This window comes from Coturnix japonica, chromosome 7, assembly GCF_054131305.1.
Source record: "Coturnix japonica strain WE chromosome 7, WE-NBRP24, whole genome shotgun sequence".
Lineage (NCBI taxonomy): Eukaryota > Metazoa > Chordata > Aves > Galliformes > Phasianidae > Coturnix > Coturnix japonica.
The window spans coordinates 23,942,486-23,964,497 of record NC_140669.1 but is presented as its reverse complement, the minus strand read 5'-3'; the positions used below and the strand labels follow the sequence as shown (position 1 = coordinate 23,964,497).

Below are 22,012 nucleotides of genomic sequence, written 5' to 3'. Positions count from 1 at the left end.
TATCTGATTGTGCTGTGGACAGTGAGCATGATTTCCTGAAGGTGTGACTGTCCTGTAGAGTTGTGGCTGTGTTCTGAGTTAGCACTAAGTCAGCACTGCAGTCTCACAAGGCTGTTATCCTTTGGTGCTGGTGAGGCCTGCCTGCCTGCCAGTGCTTCAGAATAAACACCCTCTGCTTTGGGGCAGATGGGTGGGTGGCCGTTGCCCCAGCCTTGTGCACAGTCTGTGCAAGAATTCACGATGTTTGCTGAACCTTGCCTGGAAGGACATCAAAAGGTAGCATTTGTACTACAAGATTTTTCTCGGTGATGGTAACTGTTCTGCAGCCTGGTTGATTTTTGTTGGAAATGTGTGCAGAACTCATCCTGACGCTTCAGCGCCAAGATGTCTGCCTGAGTGCTCTCTGTTGTGTGGTGAAGCATCCAGCTTTTATTGCTGCTGAGGGCTGTTGTGCTGGCAGCTAATGGTGTAGGACATCGGGACTCGAGACCTTCTGAGTTTAGATGCATCTGCCAATAAAGAGTATCCGGGCTTCAGATGACTCTCAGTTCAAGCATATCCTCAGGTGGTCATTTCAAACTGAACTACTTCTTCATAACATATAAATAACATTTTTCAAATTGTACTTGTTTGCGTATATGTCCCATGTGTGACTTATATTTCTCTTAAACTATCCACTTTGAATGTGAAATGAATTTCATGATTAAATGCACCAAAAGCAGCAGTCTAGGTACAGTGGCACTCAGACAAGGTGGGATTGTGTTCAGAGGTTGTGGCTTGCAATAGCCATGGGAAAACCTACAAGTGTCAAAATGCCATCACTGAGGGACTTATCGCGCTGTGTTGATGGAGGGAATAATTGCCTTATGCATTCGTACTAGTCGGTACAGAATTTGATTTAGGACTTCTGGACTTGGTCTGAATAAAGCGTTGCCTCTTTTGTAATGCTGCTTTCCAATAATAACTTACTGCTGACTGTAAATTGTTTTGAGCTGGCTAGTTTAAGCTGTTGGCATGAATTTGTGCTTCAGAGCTTGCATTCCTTACTCTGGAGCTGATGAGGAGAGTGATAGTATGAAGGCAGAGTGCTTGCACAGCATTCACGTGGAGAGTCTTTCACAACTCCTGTGGCCTTCTGTTTACTGGGGCTGCTTTGCTACTGCACTGGAAGAAGGGAATCTGTTTCTCATGAAAATCCCTACAGAATTTGAGAGCTTTTTCCTCCACAGCCAAATTGCATTGTGTGTAAGCATGGTGAAAACCAGAAAGGGTTGCATGATGCATCTGGCTAACAGAGTAGCAGCCAGATCAGGAACGTGAAGGCAAGATAAGCAGAAAGAGTTTTGAAGATCAGCTCTAGTATTGGGTGCCTCTCTTGTCTTACTGTCCTGCAGCTCGGTACACTTTCCAGTGGCATCTGCAAAGTGAAGCAAATACAAATGAATTAGAGCAGCTGCTGTGTCTGTGGAAAAAGAGTGCCTGGTGGTTGGAAAGACCTGTACTGAGAGTGGAAGCTCCTGGGGGCTGGAAGGAGCACTGGTGGCCAGAGGGCACCGGGTTCTCAACTATGGCTGTTGAGGTACTCCCGTGGGAATGGGAGCTCGTGAGGTGATGGTAGAAGTGAGAGATTACAGCGAAGTGTGGTGGTAATGCAAGATCAGGGCTCGGTGTCTTGGAGGAAGCCTTTTGCTGAGCAGATGCTGAGTTTTATAGCAGAAGATCTTCAATTCTCTGGTATTTATCTTTGTGTGAAAAGGGGCTGTGGATAGTGTCCTGTGTTATCTGACATGTGCTTCGTGCAGGAAATCATCTACATCAGTGAAGTTGTACTTTTGTGATACTGGTGTTAATTCTGAATCTTGTCTTATGACCTTTGTTATATTTCTATTGAATTCTGCTCTCTTTTTGTTGTGCTGCTATTTTTGGTACAAGGTGGTTCTAACCATTCAAGTGTCAGTGATGTGACACTGAGTGCATCACAACACAGTGTGTGTCCTTGCAGTTTTTTCCTCTCAAAGGTATAAGCCCTTTGTGTGTCTGGAATAAATGAACTCTGGGTCCTCTGCTGCTCAGTTCCTGAGAAAGGGATGTTTCCCTCTAAGGCCCTGTCAGCACTTTAGCTATGTTAGCAGTTCTGCAGCGCTTCTGATGTGAGTGGGAGTTTGGCTCTGTGTGGGAATAATGCATGGGAGGCAGCTGCAGAGCAGTGTGCTGCCTTTCACTGGAGTGCTCAGGTGCTCCTATAGTGCGCAGTCCTGAAACTCCTGGCAGCTCTGACACTGCTCACAGTCCACAGAATGAGTTGAGATGAAAAGTGCTCAATAATGTGAAGCATTTTAGTTTTGTTTTTTTTAACAAATAGACTTACAAAAATAAGGAAATTCTGAGCAAGGGCAGACAGTTGGGCATTCTGGAAAGTCACTCTACTGTTGCTTAATCTGGCAACAGATGGTCATGGATATAAACTCATTCATTATGCTGCCATTCATTGACAAAGAATGATGGGCTGCCTTTCTCTTGGCTAATAGGAGGAGCTGATGTTCCCATGTTAGCATTTTAACATGATTTCTTTCTCTTAAGTTATGTTGTATCTGGCCCTAATCATATTTACTTTGCAAGTTATCCCGCAGATAAGGAAAGATGGGAAACTTCTAATTGCCATCCCCATGTTGGGTTTTCAGAGGTAATAAGCACAGAAAGTTTTAATTGGAGTTGTGTGCAGTCAGGCTCTCTGAAGATCAGACTGCAGGTGAATGGTACCTTCTGATGCTTTTGAATGGGAATTGCTGAAGAGTGAAACTAAATTAATTAAGCTATTGCAAGGGATTTGTTAAGTGGTAGAGGGATCATTTTGCAGTTGCAATGTCCATTAAACTGTAAAAGGTTAGTCACTACTACACTGAATCATATCAGAGGAACAAAGCAATGTAAAAACAATTATTACACCAAATATCACACTTAAAACATGCACTGTTGTAGTTGTACTTTCTTGAAGTTGAAAATAGTATCTTATTCTTAGACGCTTGCTGAGACTGATATTAAAGTTTGTGCAAACTAGAAAAAAAAACAAACAAAAACCTACACATTACTGTTACTTATGACAAAAAACCTGGATCTTTTGTGTCACGGTGAGGCACTTTGTCCAAGCTGAGCTCTGCCTGTCAGGTTCTGTATCCTCAATGTATTTCCAGAGTACTTAGAGCCCTGCTCTTCAGAAGCAATGTGGCCAAAACTCATCATAGACTCTGCTGTTTCTTGCAATACCAGAAGTCCTGGTGTGAACAACTCATTTTGATATCTTGAACACCTAAAGTGGGATTCTAAGGTTATGCATGAGAGCAAGGCTCTTCTAGACCTGCTTTTCTTCTCGCAGCTCTATAGATGGCATGGGGAAACCACTGGAACTGGTGCAAGCTGGCAGCCAGTGTGCTTTAGGATCCTTCCTGTTGAGTGTGCTGATTTTTATCATTTTTTTACTTAGTTAAAAAAAATAAGTTTCAAACTCCACTGTAAAGCCACCACATTAATACAGCAGTAGAAAGGTACTTGTCCAGGAGTGGAAGTTGGTTGGTTAGTTTGTTTTAAAACAAACACACAAACCCACAGACATGCATCCCAACAAAACCAAGCAAACAAACACTGTGTAGTTAAAGGAGATGTCTGCAGAACTGTCAGACAATGGGAACAGAGTGGAATTGTACCAGCCATTCATGTTCAGCACTACCTGGATTCTGCTAGGTAAGATTTTCAGTACACGTGCTATAAGAAATTCTGTGAAGTGGGTATACTTCAGTCTTGTCATACATCAGGACGTAAAGAGATTTTATCATTTACTCCAGTCTAATGTGGGTCCCAAACTTTGGCCTGTTCCTGTCTTCCTATATTGTTTGGGATGCTGTTTTAGTACTTGGGGCATTGGCAGAAATTTAGAGTTTTTTGGTGTTGCTGTCTATTAGAATTCAAGATTTCTGTTATTTTTTTAAAATGAAGTATGAGAAACTTTGAAGTTGCTATCTTGGACTCCAAGTGATTAATTAACCCAGACTGATAATTTGTGTAGAAGACTTGGTTCAAAGTTACACAAAGAAATAAGTTGTCAGAATTTCTTGAAAGGAGAAGCCAAGGAGATGACTGCTTGCAGGGCCCTATCCATTACATGTTAGCAGCCAACTGACAACGTTTCTGTGATTACTGACAAATGTGAGTTTTCTTTAGTAATAACCTTTGACTATTTATCACCATCTTGGTCAACATCTTTATATTAGCCACCTTTACATATGGAAAGTTTACATTTCCAGTAGTATCTTCTTATTTAAATGCCAGCTGCATAAGATTGTTATTGGTATTTCTGGTAATCTTTTGGACTTCATATTCTATTAGGATGCTAATTTTGCCTTGTTTTTAAGCATTGTTTTAAAATTTTCATTTTATAAATAACTATGTTAATATATTGAGATGCGCCTAAAACTTGATGGTCAGTACTTTCTATTACTTAACCATAAGGCATCAGTTGCTGAAGGAGGACCTATCAGCAGCTTCACACTTGTCCCTTAGAGGTGCCCAGTGTTACGTACCACGCTCTTTCATAGCTCACATTTCCTTTTTGCATGTACAGCGTATTTGTTTTCAAGGGCAGGAAGCAACAGATAAGTTGCAACCAAGAGTCTCCAATTTGAGTTCTTCTGAGTTCTAACATTAATCGTTGGGAACCAGGGTTGGTTTTGTTTGTAAAAGAAGGCTTAGTGCAATGAAGAACGATGGTTTTGCCTTCATCTGCTACTATGAGGGAAGTTAAACATGAGGTATTAAAATAATTGTTCCTCTTCCAGCTACATCCTATGTAAAATGCCTTTTTCATACAAAATGCTTGTAAAGCATTAAAATATAAATGTATATATCTTGGCAAAAAATCACGTTTGACATAAGATTGACACAAGTGTTTTATCTGAAGTCCAAGTTGGTCTTTAAATAATTAGGGAAGCAATTAGTTCTTGTATGAGAAGATTGTCTGAAGTCTTTGGGGATTGTTCTGCTATTTTTTATGTTGTTCCCAGGAAGTGTCTGCTTTGACATATAAATTAGTGCTTCGTGGATTCTTCTGTTTTGAGGCTGAGAGAGCTCTGTATGCTTTCCTCTGTGATATGAGATACCACATGGGAACGGGTTCTCATTATGTCATGACTGAATCAAAGCAAGGTCCCCCGGGTACTTTGCTCCTCCTTCCTATTAAAACTTCAAAAGCATCTTGAGCTATATTTATATTTGTAAATTGATTTCATTATACATTTTCATTATGATTTCATTCTTAAGAGTTTGTGTGCAACAACATAAGGGTATTTTCCTGTTTAACATAGAGGGAGGTAAAGATTGGACTTCTGTGTTAAAAGAGCATGCCTAATCCCGAGCACTCTGAAATAGACAACCCAGAGCATGTGCTCTGTGGCTCTGTTCTGCTCTTGTACCTTGTGTGGGAACTGTGGAGTCACGGCCTGAACCACTGTGAGCACCTGGGGAAAGGACCTGGTCAGCCCTGGGAGCACAGGGGAAGGCAATTCAGCTGTGTCTGGGAGGGGTGGAGCCTGGCTGCACCTCTGCTAGACCCCATTTAAGGGCTGATTGTCACTGGGGATGGGTCTCTTTCTGGAGATCCCTGCTTGGTGAAGCTTTCCCCTGAGAACCTGGAATCTTCTCAAGCAGGTGAGCAATCTTCTTCCCTTTTTTTATATCACCTTTCTATTGTGCTGGTCCTTCTGTTGTCACATCTCTGTTGTAATGCCCTTCCCATTGTATTGATCTGTCCTATTGCTGCGTACCTGGAGGGGAAGAGGAGTGTGAAGCAACTTAGTCCTTGTTCTTCCTGGAAGAAAGGAGGATAGTGTAGTGTAGAATGAACTGGAGGATCTCATTATCTCCTGTGCTGAGTGGGTGCTCTCAGAGTGTGATGTGGTGCTTGCTCCCACTTGCTGTCTACTAAACTACAGTGTGAACTCAGTATCCACAGCCTTGATGCTTTATCTGCTGATTATGTTCAGTAGGTACCCTTTTCCTCTCCTGAAGTGGTTCTTCACTCAGTTAGAAGCATGTGAATTCAGATGTTTTATCTGCCTGCTGTTTACTTAGATAAGTAATTCATCAATTCCTTTCAAAAAGTGTTGTGAAAATATCTCTTTCTTTGTCAGACTGTCTAAAAATGTATGTACATGGGTGGCATTACTAAGAAAATGCCTATTTTGGTTTTGTTCACTGAAAAAGAATTCCTTTATAAATCGCTGGGAAAAATATTTGATAGAGACAGTGTGACTAATATCTTTTCAGCATGCAAAGTATGAAGTACAGCTTCTGTCCTTATGTTAGGAGTCTGAAGACAGATTACACGGAGGACGTGCCAGTTTGAAAACAGTGGTGATTGCACGTTAATTGGAAATGAGGTATTCCAGCTGTCATTAATCCTAGAAGCTGTAAAATGCTTAATTGTTCTGATTTACTGGAAATGAATGGGAGGACGGTTTCTGCCCAGAAAATGACATTGTTATTTTTTTGGTGGTTGCTTTATTTTTTTTCCCTGATGTTCTCTTAGAATTGACTGTAAGATGACTTTGTGTAAGCTAACATATGTATATTTAGACAAGTCCATGCAGAATTTTCCAATAAATCTGTGGCGATTATTTTCAACTTGTCAGCGCTTAGGCTGTCTGAGGCACTTCTTTTTTTTTGAGCTCTCCAATCTCTGCCAGAACAGCTTGCTCTTACAGATTGGCCTCTCAGTGTGCAAAATTGGCAAGCAACTCTCACAATGGACTTGAAGTGATGGCAGAACTCAGCCAAGAGGAGGCGGTTTTCACACAGAGGTATGGGAGATCTGTAGAGTCCACAAACTATACAGAATGTTTTTCTCAGTTTTCTTAAGGCCACTGAAGTCTGTAAAAATTGAGTTCCCTTTCGGCACCAAACATATCCTAGCTCATTAGGGCATCACTGATTGTCTTAACCAGAGTTCTCCAGCTTTGTGATGTTGCTTGGTTACTGGCATTCCCACAACGCTCAAATAAAACAAAGCAAATGTTGGTGGTTATGGGGTTTTTTTGTTTTGTTTTAAGTTTCTCTTTATGGACTGGTCTACTGTGTGGATCCAAACAAAACAGAACTGTAAATCCTCTGCAGCTTCTTTAATCATCATCTTTTTTTTTTCTTGTCTCAAGTATTCCATTTGGCTGCTTGCAGAGGTTTTCTATTTTAAATATGGTTTTTCAGTATGTTGGACTACTTCTAGGATTCTGGGATTGTGCACATGCACTCATTAAATTCAGAAACCAGGATCCTGGCTAAAAGTAAGGCATAACAAATAATGGTTTTTGCTGTCAGGCCGTCTGCTACCTATGGCTAGAAAGCTGTCTTCTAGATATACTCTGTGTATCCTTTGGGGGTGGGAAAAAGGACAAAGCTTAGCTTGGAATGCATGAGAAACTAATTTATTTAGTAATGATAATAGTAATAGAGAACTGGTGTAAGTGTTGGACTTACAATTTTGTGTCATTTTGAGTACTTCAGAATGTACCTTCAGCCTCCTGCCCCTAGGAAGTTTTGAAGCATGGGCTCATCATTCAATGGAAATTCTCATCTCCAGTCCAATTAGTTGTTCCTGACAGAGCACACAGACACTGAGAGCTCAGTGTAGCTGAGGTGCACTACATGGTAGTTTTTCTTTTGCTACCTTTGTCCCACAGAAGAGTCTGTCAAATGAAAAATAACATCTTTGGGCTGAAAGTTGTGAGAAATCAGAGATGGCATTCTATTGGCACCCTGCAAAGGAATTGGGTTTATTTGCTTTTTTTTTTTCGGCAACATTGTTGCCGAAGAAATCTCATCTTAGGAATTGTTACGTGTTAGTGAGTTTATTAGTAAGTAAAGAGAGCTTTCTGCATATTTTCTGGACTCATCGGCTGTTTGCCTGGTGTGGGTTGCAGAAACTCTTAGTGTTTCTGAGGGTAGAGAAATAAAAACAATAGTAATTGGAGATATCTGTAAATGAGCTGGAGTTTGAGGGTAGAAAAAAACCCTGTGTCTATGTAAGCATTTCCAACTGTGGAAGTGTGGCTGCTGTAGGAAGCAGGCAGCAATTCTCATAGGCAGAGGAATTTCTAAGTTTTGCCTTTGACCAAATGAAGGTGCTTCAACAGTTCCCAGTCCTCTAACAATTTTGTGGTTACAGTGTAGTTTTGACAGGGAACTTCTAAGAGAGGTTTCACATGTAATGAGATGCTAGGCATAATAACTGTATGATGTCTTTTTGGTGTCGTGCAATTCACATGTTTCCATGTTCTGGGTCTACTCCAGTTCCATTTTGCTCAGTAGGAATATGCTTTGGCCTTGGAGAGGGAAATGTTGACTGCTGTTGGGTTAGTGGGAATATCTGACTAAAATAACAACAGGTCCCTGTTAGGGGAATAAAGGTACTTACAGACTTCTTACGCATGGACTTCTTTTACAAAACAAACCATCTGTGCTTTAGTTCAACTCAAAGGCAAAGTCTCATATGGGGCAAAAAAGAACAGAATTCTTGATGTTTAAGTCCTCTAAAACTTAAAACTGATAGTGAACATCAGAGCTTGTCTTCTTTTTAAACCATGCTGTCTTGTGTTGTCTGTAACTGAAGCCATGCCAGCTGTATCTCTGATTGTGTTGCCTGCTTTCTGCTGTGAGAGCCTTCAAGAACAAGACCACACAGCATTTATAGGTTTTCTTCCTTGTTGCAGCTGTTCTTCATTTGCTGTAGTTCCTGCCTGGATTGGATCATTGCTGAACGTGGATCCTATCCTTTGCCTTACTGAGGTGTTATTATCACACTTGTGTTGCTGGACAGAAATCTGGTCCAGTTCTAAAGCATTTATTTGGTTGTTTCCCAATCCTGAAGTCAACAGATTCCTTTTGCTGTAAAATATTTGGCAAATACCAGACAGAAGATAGTGTTACTTGGGGAGCTTGTGCTATGTTATAATTGTATGCGAGTTTTGTTTTTGTAAGAAATGCAGATTTTAAGCATCAAGATGGATTGTTCTCAGCAGCTGGATCCTGCTGAGTATCTTTAAGACTGTGTTCCCTGGTAGGAGCTGAAAACTCCAGTGCACAGAATGAAACATCATGGTAGCCAGTTTGACTTCGAGGAGTGCTATTAAATGATGAAGTACTGAGGTGCAAGGCAGCAATCTTGCAGTTGTGTTGAAGTGAAGCAGTGGCAGACAGGGAGCATCACTTGCATCAGCTACATCAGAGCTGGCAGCCTTTGCTGGAAAAAAGGCCATAAATAAACTCTGTATTTGGTCATGTCAGCATGTCGTGGAAAGTTCCCTGCCTTCTGTGGACTTGTTCCTCACTCTACATGTTCCTTCAGCACTGAACTTTGTCACGGTGTCATACTTAACACCTTCTGACCTGTGCTTAGGATATTTCCTCAGGAATGGAGGTGCTGAAGGTTATATTTACTGTTAGGATCTAGAAGGCTCATAGGGCTACAGTGTAATCAGCTGAGTGTGGTGTTCGGTGTTTGAGCTCTCCTGTGTGGCAGGTGTATTTTGAAACCTCAGGTTAAGGGGTCAAAACTAGGCATCAGAAGAGAAGTGATAGAGAGATTGTTTGGTTTGGTTTTAATTCTTCAAAAGTGGAAAGAAAGCTGGTCAAGGATAAGGTCTTCTGTGCGGAGTGTTACATAGCTCATGGACTTTTTGGGTCTGTAATCTCAAACTACTAAGGCACATCTCTATGGACCACTGTTTGGTCTACATTGTATTAGTAATTGGTTCTGGTGTTCATGTGTGTGATGTGGTGCATTAGTACTAGGATTAGGCAACTGTTGAAGAGATCAGAGTTCAAGATGGAAGAGATTTAAGTGACTGATCTATCAGAGAATATCTGTATATTCTCCAAACTTGTAGAACTGTGGTGAGCACTGATTCTTAATACTTTTTCTTTTGGCTTATGTTTGGTTTTGGTGTTTTAATCCTCACTGATGTGAGGTCTGGAGGTGTGATATCAAAATATCTGTTTCTTATTTATTTTTTAAGGTGCTGAGGGGGTATTTAATGGCATCTCTTCCATACACATGGCTTTCATCAGCTATAGGTTTGCCACTGAGGGATATGGGCCACTGTTCCTGAAGTGTTACCCTACTTGAGGGTCATTTTTTTTTTCTTGTCTGAAAATACAAATAGCTTTAACCTACATTTGCAAGAACTGACCTTTTCCTTTTGTTGAGAAATTATCTTAAATGTTTGCAGACTTCAAACTATGGTATTTCACTTTCATATTATCCAAGAGAATAAGGTCCCTTTTAACTGTTGTACATTTACTCTTAATTTCCTTTATGTCCCCCTTGAATTGTTATTTCCTGCATAATGTTTTCTTTAATAATATGTCATGGAACACAGAATGAGGATAACATGGTGAATCAGAAGATAGCAAATTATGGATGGGTACTCCTTATGATTTTTATTTATTTTTTTTTTCATTTTTTCTTCAAGGTATTGCATTTCATTTGGTCAAACTTGATAGATGGAATATTTGGGAAGAAAGAACCTTTCCAACATCCAATAAAAGAATTATTATTATTATTTGGTCAATTTCACGTATGTTTTGTAGCTGTATTTGTTACTTTGTCTGTTTTATGGTACAGTAGTGCAAAACAAGCACTTCTATTTTTTGCTTGAGTTCGTTCATCTTTTAAAGTAGTCTTCAAAAAATAACAACAGCCTAAAAGTACAAAAAATACAATTCTAACTTAAATAATTTCATGTAGTGACCAATTTTCATACTTGAGGCCACATCAGGAATGGACTTCTATTTTTGCCTCTCAGTTTAGTAATTAATATTTTGTTAAGTTCAAGAGGGTAGAAATTATCGGAAGTCACTGATCAGGGAAGACAATCTGTATATCTGTGTTTGAAGTTGTAAGCTTCCTCTCACTTGATTTCTAGTTCTTAAGTTTTCACTGCAGTTGGAAAGGAATCTCTCCCACAACTTGTCTTGAGGGAGAACAAAACTGAGGTTTAGCAGGAAGTGTGCTAGGCTGGGGAAAAAAAGAATAGCTAGGATTTCTTAGTACGATAATGTGGTGTTTTAATCTTTTAAAATCCTTGAAATACCACCTGCAGACTACAGATGTTACTGGAAGGAGATAGAGACCCATTTTTGAATAAGAAATGCAATAACTACCAGACCTTTTTACCATCCAGTCTCAATTTAAGTTCTCATTAGACAAGAGGGATGCATGCAGTCTGGTTCTCAGCCCTTTCTTGTGTCTCTTTGAAGGGAATAAAGGCTCAAGTTTTGTCTTTGTTTACATTAAAGAACAAATTGCTGGTAGGGCCCATAGGATGAGTGTTGTGCCAAAAACACACAAGTGAGTATGCTTCCCTCACCAGATTTCCTGCCCCTCTGTTTTCAGCTCTCAAATCTGCACTTGTTGTGTAGTTTCAACACCCAGAGCTTCTCTTTAACATCATGACATGTATGAATACTTGTATTTCTTCAGCGAAGCATCACATTTTAGATTGCTCCATTCATCTCTTTTATTTTGAACATAACTGTGATTCAGCAAGCCATGCAGTAATATGTGTTTAGATTGCAGTGAACTTCAGGACCTAAGCTGTCAGAGCCTTTGTTCTGGGAGGCTTTGCTGGGTGAAGTGCTTCAGGAAACACTTGGCTCTTCCAGGTGCAGAAGCAATTAAGAACTTTCTACTCTGCTTTAAAATAAAGCTGGTGATTCTGATAGGACTTCCTTACTTTGCTATAATGTTTGTGAAAATATGTGGTTTCAAAAAGCATAAACAGTCAAATAGTCACATATTTTCTAATGCAGATGGAAGAACTCAACTTGCAAAGAGAAACCATTTGTAGTGGCTTAGGAGAGGCTGATTTCAGTGACTGGTATGTTCAGAACTGTGGTGTGGTAATTCTGGGGTTAGCTTGAGGCTACTGAACAGATCTTATTCCTTAAGTGGCAACTAGAAATAACATCCTGCACACATAGTTGAGTTTGCAGACTGACTTCTCTGTGCAAATGTATCAATTAACTCTGTTTTTTGTTTGTTTGTTTGTTTGTTTTTTCTCCAGCAATGAAATAAGGAAATCAGTTTCTATCCATCAGCCTATGGACATGGGCATGTGGCTGTTTTGTGTAGTTGTATGTTCTTAACTTTGGAAAGAGTTACTCTAAAATTCCTATGTAAGTCATCTGAGGTCTTGTCACGTGGGTGAGGTGCTGGTGTCACTCTTCATGCTTCACTTCGTTTCAGCTCTGTCAGTGCCCTTGAAATAATGATGTTGCTTATTAAAGGATTTCGCTGAAACTGTGCCGGTGGTGTTCAGAGTGATTGAATCAGTGACTCGTGAGTTACTTTATCTGTTGCACCTGCAGCCCTCTTGCTTTCCTAGGTAGAGCAACCTGCATTACCCAAAGTTTATCTTCATTTTCAGCTCAGGTTCTTGAATGTAAGGTACTACTCCAGTGTGCTGACTAGATTGAGTTTAAAATATGAGACCGTTTTTTGAAAATAAGCATTCTTCATCCATTTTCTGCTTTGGTCAATGTGTGGATGCTGACAGATGTCCATACCGGTTTTTTCAGGGCTTATCTGCACTGCCATACTAGCTTAGGTGATTGCTTAAGACTTGTTAGATACGTTCTTGACCATGCATGCAATACTCTCACTTAAAACAAATCTGTTCTAAGAAACCATCTTCTGTAAGGAGAGATCACTAAAGTAAACAAAAAGTAAGTTAGTTGGTAACTTTCTTTAACTTCCACCTGTTTTTGCAGGAGATACAGACCACTGGAGAAGACAGAAAAACAAGAAGAGAAACTGGAGACATTCACAGTGGTGAGATACCTTTCACACTTCTCTTTGCAAATTGTTGTGTCTGAGTTTACCTAGTTCTGTGCTGGAAACTCAGGTCACACTTTCAACCAATCCTTCACAGCTGAGTTCATCAGCATTCTTGAACTGTTCTACTAAAGCTGACTGTAATACAATGTATCACATGCATCAGGAATGACAGAAGAGGGAAAAGAAATAAAAAAAAAAATAAAGAAAAAAAAGAGAGAGAGAAACAAAAACAAATGCAACAATTAAGAAGATTTTATTTTAATTCCTTACTTTGTAGCTTTGACTTCTTACAGAAGTACAGATTAGTGGCTGGGTACGCTCACTTCTGAATTGCATGTTTGTGTGATTAATAACAAATATAAAGTTTGTTTACTCATTGATTCTATCAGTTCAGAAACAACAAGCCAGGAACTTTAGGAGCTGCTTTCACCATGGGAATGCAGACTATTTAAACATCACAGAAGGTGCTTTGGTTCCTGTTTTGTGGAGTCTATCTTTCACTACTTCAGTTAAATTTCTTTCCTTTAGATTCTCTCTGTGTGTCACTAAGTTAATAATCTCTTTTTATAATGTCCCACTGCTTCTTCTCATCCTTTTGAAATTGGGCTACTGTGAAGCTGTAACGTGATTTGCAGCTGAAGGTTTTGTTCAGTTGGTATTTGGAAATAATCTCTCAGTTAATACCATCCAAGACCATGTTTGGAATGGAGGGGGGGGGGGAGGGGAAGAGGGAAGGGGTGGTGTAGGAGGGGAGAAATGGAGACTCTGATTACCTCTGTTCAGAGGTCACCTGAACCCAATGCATTTTGACACTTATTTTGAAGAGGACGCTTTGTTTAAAGGTATTAAGTGATTCCTTCTGGTACTGTGTTAGAATCAGCACATCTCTGTCCAGCATGTTATGTCTCTGGTAAGTGGGCTTGTCACCTTGTCTTTCTATTCATCATATGTCCTCAAGGTTCACCAGCTTGTTTGCAACCTAGGACATCTGGATCGTGTTTCTTATCAATAACTTCCTGAGAAATCTTCAGTGGGTCACTTAATACCTCATTTTTAGATTAGTAAAATAACACAGCAATATTATTCTTCTGCACTTGAGCTTGGGTGTTTGGAGAATAAATCAATCTTGTACTCAGATGTTATTATAAAAGGCAGAAGGAGGACACATTTGCACATGTCCTACACATACCGTATTTTTGCAGTATTTCTCCTTTCTTAAGAATTTCTTTTGTAACTTTATAAAAATGTAGTTTCTATGTGACAAAAGCATTTGGTGGTGGAAGTCTTAGAGTTGCTGAATAGATTGTCTTTTAGTTAACCATTTAGCACTTCAAACATGGTAGCTGTGAGCACTGTTACTTCTTCAAAAGGAGGAGGATAGATACGGGTGCTCAAAGTTGTTCCCACACATCTGCTGATCCTGAGTGTGGCCGAGCATGTGCTGAAATATTGCTTGCCTAACTACTTAAACTAAGTGAATCACTGAGTCAGGTCTTGACTAGACCTTGAACTGTCAGAAACAGATGATCTGTCTAGAGAGCGGGATACTTTGGTGGCATCTCTTCCCTTGTTAGAAATGTTACATAACGCAGGAATTTCTCAGAAGAGCTGAGCTAGTTTTCAGTGACTTCAATTAAAGATGGTAATTTCTCAGTTGTGCTTGGCCTTTCACATCAGAATAATGGCCTGGGGCTCTGAAAATAGGGAAATTGTTGCTGGCAAGCCACTGGAGGGCTAAGTTAGTGAACCAAATCGTGCAACTGGAGAGGCAGTGGTAAGGAGGTCAGTATATCCCTCAGGCTGATAAAGGGCTGGTTTTCTAGCTCTGAGAAACCTCCTGGTTGCTATTAAAAGATGGCAGGTATATGTAAATATTCCTTCTAGAAGTAAGGCCAACACTTCTAATTGGTTCTGAAAATATTTTCCTATAGTTTCTTTCTATCTTGATACCCATCAGTAAAATAATTTAGTAATAATATTATTTATCTTTTTACAGCTTAGCTACTTGGATGTAAAGTGCCATATAAATAATTACAGAAATGATGGAATCTTGTGGACGTTGAATACTGGGGCAGGTTTTACATCAGAAACTGAGTATAATACAGTATCCTGGCATGTTTTTTCTATATGACTTGCTTTAGAATCACCCTCAGCAGCAGCCAAGCACTCACAGAATGGCTCAGTGTCTTTTCCACCCCACACTGATGGGACAGAGTGTGAAAATAAGAAAGGCAAAAGTGAAAAGATTCATGGCTTGAGCTAAAAATGGTATAATAGGTGATGGAAAGTTGTGAGAAGGAGGGGAAGTAACACAAGGAAAGCAAAGAGGATTGGCTCACCACTTTCCACATGTGGACTGATGCCCAGCCTGTCCCAGAACAACAGCAACCTTGTAAATTACACCAAAAAAAGCGCCTCCACCCCAGCTCTTATTGCAAAGCTTGATGGTGCATAGCATGAAGTTATCCCTTTGACCAGTCTGAGTCAGCTGTTTCAGCCCACTCCTTCCAACCTCTTGCCTGTCTTGCCTTTGTAAAGCTATGCTGGCTGTCTCGGATTACCTCCATATCTCACATGTGCCTTAACATCTCTTTCAGGAGGATCCCCTCCGTGATCTTCAAAGGCACAGGTGTGAGGCTGGCTGGCCTGTAGTTCCCTGGGTCTTCCTTTCTTCCTGTCTTGAATATGGGAGTGATGTTTCCCTTTTTTTTCAGTCACTAGGGACTAGAATTGGGAAATGTATGTGATATATCTAAATGTAAAAGTTGAAGGTGGCCGTCGTAATTCTCTGAGTGGACTTTTCACTCAAAAGAGAAATGTGGTGTTGCAGATTTGGGCAATAATGCAGTAAGTGTGCAACACAGTGAATCTTGAGTGTTTCCATAAAACCTACTATACAATTGTTCTTGGCTTTTTGTTGGAATCACTGATCTGAGCAAAAGTTTCCATGAATGCTTGGGAAAAGTGAACATACTAAAAAACAGCCTGTGGTGAAGACAAAGCAGAACTGCTTTTCTCCAGCATGTTCTGAAAATATCCATGTTCGAGATGGTAGTTTTTTGGGGAGGACAGTGGTTGCTTGTATATTTTGTTCCATCTTCAGAGGGCATGCTCTACTCTGAGTAAGTTGGAAGAAATGTTGGAAGAATCCTTAGGGCAAACGCCTTCTCTGAGGGCAGTGAGATGGAGTGTTCTGCCAGTATTGAGGACCAAGGCTGTGATTTATGCCCTGTCCAAAAGCAGGGTTGTACATGGGGATAAGGTGGTGAAAGGCTTATGCTGTCAGATGAGAAATACAGTAGTTCAGATGGTGTAAAAGGAGCCAGAGCATTCCCTGTTTGCTGTGCTCAGGTTGTGAACAGGGTGGTTAGACTCCCTGGTCTCAGCTAATGACCAGAACCCCTATGGAAAATAATGATGGATAAAATTGGAACATGTAGTGCGTCAACATTATTTGGGAGTGCTGTGTTTCTAAGGAAGGCATCGACTGAAACTAGATTCCTCTGCCTGTGTAAGCTGCTTCTCATACATGTGTCTCATTTTCATTTTTGGAGAGAAGAGTCCAAATATTGAGTTACTATAGAGCCAGCACTCTCTAGCCAATTCCTTGGTTCTGTGGATGCCAGCAGTAGGGCTCTGTTAACCACGGAATCTAATAGCTGTTCACTTCTATTGCTTGCAGGGCTGACCATTTTGGTGTGGCTAAATCCGAGGTGTTACTTTGTAGTTCTGACTGCATGGTTTGTTTGCAGTAAGAAGCCACTCTGAATGACAAGTGCTCTTTGTAAATGAAATAACAGCTTCAAACAAGGTTTCATGAAAGAATATATTGTCAAATATTTTCAAGCAAAAGCTCTTCAGGAGTCACCTTTGCCATTATTCAAGGAGACTAGGGGAATGAAGGAAAGGCATAACTGATACAAGGCCTTACTTGACAGTAAGCACTGTCATCGGCTATTCTCTGAGTGTATAAACCACAGTAATTTCCTGCTTTGATATGATGAACTTCTCTCATCTTAAGTTTTACTGTGATATCGGCACTGTAGGGAGGAATAACTGGCTGATGGGGAATTCAAATGGCTTTTTTGGAGAAGCTTTGTTCAGCAGATGTTTCTGAGAAATGTTCCAGTTGCGATGAAGTAATACTTTTTTCCAACAAAAGCCCCATTTGATTGGAAAATTCCCAGCCAGCTCCATTTATTTTATGTCAGTTCTTACTGTTTACGGAATAGTTAGAGCAAGTTGAGAAGCTGAAAATTCAGCTTGCTTAGTGAGTTAACTCTGTGATTTGGCACCATTTCTTTGATAGTGCATAGTGCCTACTTGCAGTATGTAGGAGGTTGTAAGTGCAATTGTAGCGCGGATAATTAGCAGCAGTGAAACAGAGATGTAGGAGATTAGGCATATTTTCCTGTGTGCTACTCTTCTGAAGTGTGCTGGTACACGTTTGCTCAGGTAATTTGGGTATGGAATCCATCAGTACACCGACAGTTCCAATTGATAGCGTGCAGCTGGGAACTGCAAGTAGTAACGTAACCAGATGATTCTGAACACTCGATCCCACAGAGTAAGCATGTTACTTTATCCTACAAAAGTCTCCTGACTATTCCTTTGTAGAAGCTCTGGACTGATGCGAAGCGAAGGTCTGTCTGATGTTACTTGCCCATCAGGACTGTCTCTGGCCAATTAAGAAGTCTGTACTTTTTTTTCACTTTTATTTTTTAGAGCCTCTTCTATGCCTGACTAAATCAGGGCCTCAGTCCATGCGTGTCAGGCAAGACCTCATGTGACACTGACCTTTGGAAGCATAAAAGTTCTCTGACTCACTGATCATCAGTGGGAGACTGTCTAAGGTGCCTTGGCTTCTTTTTGCTGATACTCAATCTGCATACACTGTCTTTACTTATACATTAACATTGATTTGTCTGTGAACAATAATACTTGAGTATCAGTGGTTTCAACTGGAAAGAATAACTGTTTTCTTTTTTCTTTTTGTAAACAAGGTGCATTTCAGTACACTGTAATAACTGCTTATTTAGTGTGCAGTGGCAAGTAGATGAAGGGCCTGTTTAGACAATAAGTAATTATAGGTTGGATTATTTAATGCTTCTGTTCTTGTTGCTTTTTCCAGGAATACCTTTTGTTAACATTGGAAATCAGGATTTTCCTTGGGGGTAGGAAAGTGAGGGAGGAGAAGCAAGATGTGAGTAAGTCTAGGAACAGCAAAATACCAGTGGTATTGTGGCCAGTATAGGGTGTGACTGTGGGTACTGTAAACAGGGGAATGCTGCTGGGTCTGCATCTGTTTTCACATATGCATCAAGTCACTGAAGTAGAGAAGTTTATAAGGATTTTTAAGTAAGTCGTGTTTATATCTACAAATGTCTGTGTACATGATTTAAATTAAAATAGTGTTTAAGAAAAAACTTGCATCTTCTTCAGAGGAGCTGTGTAGTATGAAAATGAAAGGCTCAGGATTCTGTCTTGCAAGATTCAGACAGCTCGGACATGTTCAGATTAAATAAGTACTTAGCTTCAAGCATGTGCATAATTCCAAAGGTTTACATACACTTTAAGCATTCTTCAGTCATCCAACACCTAGATGCATGAGATTTCTTTAGGACTTCCTTGCCTTCCTTTGAGTATTTGGTTTTATCTGAACTCATCAAAACATTAAGGAGTACTTTCAGAGCTCTTTTGAAGTTCTTTTTTTCCCAGACCTCACTGTAAACTTGCTGTTTGTCATCATGCTTCCCTGCATGCTCAGCCAGTGAGGTTCCAGCAGCTGTATCCAAAGCACTGTGCCCAGAGGATGTTTCTCTGAGCGTGAGCTCTGCTGTGCAAGTAGTGGATGGAAGACTACATACATCCTTGAATTTAAAGGAGTTGCTCCAATGTGTGTTTGAGCATCAGCATTGTGCATCTAGCTCTTTGGTGACATCTGAACTGGAGAGAGGAAAGAGCATGAGTTAGAGCACTCAGTAGAAAGAAAGCTGAGAGGTGAGTAGCTCTGGGACTTCCTTTAAAATTAGGATCTATTTGCAGTTGACAGCAATTCACTCTAATGATCACACTACACAGGTTAGTGTAGATGTGGAAGTTTCTTAGTGTTCACATTTGTTCCACTGTTTGTACTGTTCAGGCAGACCATTGTGTGAGAGGAAAGGTACTCTGCTACATTTGATACTCTGGTGTTAAGATACTCTGCTGTTATCATTCTAGCAGTTCACGTTTGGGCAACCACAGATGCAAATTAGCTAACACTGTCATTCTGAGATGAAGTATAAGCTGACATAAATGACTACTGATGACTCAAGTGCCTGGCAAGAATGACTTAACATGCAGTTTGTAAGGACTAAAAATCCTCCTTTCTGGGAGGAGAGGGATTGCAGGAGGTTCATGGCAACGTAGAGTTCAAACAGCTCATATTTTACAACTTCGCTTTATCAGTATATTTGGCAAGATTCATTCAGGCATTTGAGGGAGAGCAAGACTGTAACGTTTGTTTTGGCTAGTATTGCTGTGGAAAGTGAATTTTCTCAATCTGAAATTCTCTTTCCAGTTTTCCCCACCCCTCTACTGTGCATACACCGGCTATGTAGTTAAATCCAGATAAAACTAGACTTGTCTCTGCTAGTGAGATGCATGTAATAAACTCAGGAATTTTAGACATGTTCAGTTTATGCTGGATGAGAGAGTTGCTTTTCAGATGCTCCTCTAGGATGCCAGCCAGCAGAACACAGGCTTTAGGCCCTCATCAGGGTTGCAAACAACACAGTGGTGTGATAAATTCACCACTGTTGTGGAACAAGGAGGGAATGGAGTCCCTTGGCACAGTCCCTGCAGCAGAGAGCTGTAGAAGCCAAGCAGGTCACTACATCCTCCTGAGCAGTCATGGTGGTTGTGCTACTGATGGAGTGATGCTGGGATTCTTTCCTTTGGAGTCCTGGAGTGGGACAGTGCCTTTGCTGGCTCTTGACTGGTGCTTTGAGGTAGGTTTGAGGAGAAGATGAAAAATACGTAATTCCTTTTCACTTCCTAACAAATAATCTAGGAGTTAAAGCACAAAGCACGCTTCTAGTGTTGCTGCAGATGGATTTGGAACAAGCGTTAGATCTTCAATTCCTGGTAGGCAGGTGACATTCTTCTATTACTGGATTGCCGGATGAGTTGTCATGGTCTCTTACATTTGAGTTGTATCCCTTTGTATAAATAAACATTTATGTGAGGTGCTTAGAGAACAGGGATCATTCTTATAGAAGTTCTGATTTTAATGAGTTGGTGATTCCCTACTTTGAAACAAAAATTCAGTGTGTGATGTCCCAGCTTAGTATATTCCAATATTTCTATGATTTATTTTTTGTTTGTAGTTTATTGTAGCCTGTTGGAGTGTGTTTTCATAGGTAACAGAGAGGTGTCAGAAAAGAAGGTTAATGGAAGCTTTGCCACCTCAGTTTTGAACTGAAACTTCATTCCACCAGGACGCATCCGCAGTAGTTAATGTAAACCTGATGATGGTTGAGGTCAAATCAGATCACATATCTCAGCTAGGACATTAAACCAAATGAGTAAGAAGTCCAAGTATGTGATGGTACGTATACTGTCAAGAGTCAAAGAAGAAAACTCTGGGTTTTAGATTCGTGGCACTCTGCTTCAAATGGCATACAGCCATGCAGCTGTAATGAAGGGCCAAACTGGGACCAGTTTGTGCCAAAGTTGCTTGGCTGTTCACAAGATACAAGGCTGATCATGGCTTTCATATAATGTAAATACCTTTCCACATGAGGGTGTGGTACTGTATAATAAGACTCCATTCCAGAAATCAGTGTTTGTTAAGATCTGAATTCCTGATTTTTTCTTCAACAGTATTGCATGTGTTTTTGTGATGTTGCCAGGTGTTTAGAATGCTACTTATTTGTTAGTTAATCGTGCCTATTATTGTTCTTGGCAAATTAGTCATACTGTGAAGTGAAACAAATTATAAGTGTTATACTGTATTCATTGTTTCCACATACTACTGAACTAACGTGCCTTCTTAGAAGAATGGTAAAAATGAACTGAATTTCTGATGTCTGATGTTTAGTAAAGACTTTAGTTTTTCTGTAGTAGAGTATTTTATGAATGAACATGCCTTCTTCCTCGCTGGCTTGTCTGAACAAGAGTAAGGAGTGGGAGATCAGCTGTGTATCTTCATCTCTATTTTTTCCAGCAGTACAACAGAATGTTTTGTTGTTTTTTTTTTTCTCTTTTAATTTAATGATAGCATTAGTACTACTGTGATTTAATATAAAAGCAATTTAATGCAAGTTTGTCAAGTGACAGAGTAAGGAAAGTCAAGAAAGGGAAAGTGAAGCTGTTTGGGTCACAGAGCTTGTTCCCACTCCCAGAGTAGTTGGCTGCCATCCTCTGGTCTGGGTGAGAGGTTGTAACAGGCCACAAAAAAATCAGGCTGATTGTGTGTTTGTGTTGTGTGCTTTTTAATGCACAGATATAAAATCTGAGGTAACAAATCAAACATCTTTGAATGAATGAAAGGCACATGATGGCCATCAGGGAGGAGCAGTGTTCATATCTCATCAGTGTGAGTAGTTGTTTACTCCCTGTGTTTAGTACAGAAGGTGACTGTAGGTGTAAAAATGTGTTTGTGTGGCTATGAAATACGTATGCTTGTGTCATTAGGAGAGAAAACAGCTTTATTGCAGTTAGAGGGTAGCTAGATGGGGAAGGCTACTGTCCAGTGATGATGCTGTGGTGATTCTAGCAGGTAATTTAATTTATTTTTTAATTAGCTTTTCTAGGAGTGTGTGTGTGCCTGCCTCTCCTATCTTAGCAGTTAGAGAATATCGTCTTTGTGCTGGTACACATCTGTTGCAGCATGGATACATTGCTATGTACAGGAATTTCATGTGTCCTCTTCTGTAGCCTGATTTTCCATCTATATAGTTTGCTGTAACTAATGCAGAGTTGACCTTTTGTCAATATTTTGATTCAGGTAACTCATATGGCAGAGCTTTTGTTTGTTTTGTTACCAAAAAATGCTAAGGGCGCAGGCCAACATTTTGCAGTGTATGGGAGAGTTGGATTTAGAATTGAGCCTGAAGTATTAGTCAGAAGAAAAATAACTTATAATGG

At 40.2% G+C, this 22,012-nt stretch overlaps 1 protein-coding gene across 4 annotated transcripts in view; it reads left to right on the top strand.

The window, feature by feature from the left end:
• SPATS2L (spermatogenesis associated serine rich 2 like) overlaps positions 1-22,012 on the top strand; it is a 67,958-nt gene that overhangs the window by 5,327 nt on the left and 40,619 nt on the right. For all 4 annotated transcript variants that reach the window (XM_085552715.1, XM_085552716.1, XM_015868172.2 and 1 more), the window contains exon 2: positions 12,814-12,874. The gene's annotated coding sequence lies outside the window, so the exon portion shown is untranslated. The remainder of the gene's footprint in view (positions 1-12,813; positions 12,875-22,012) is intronic.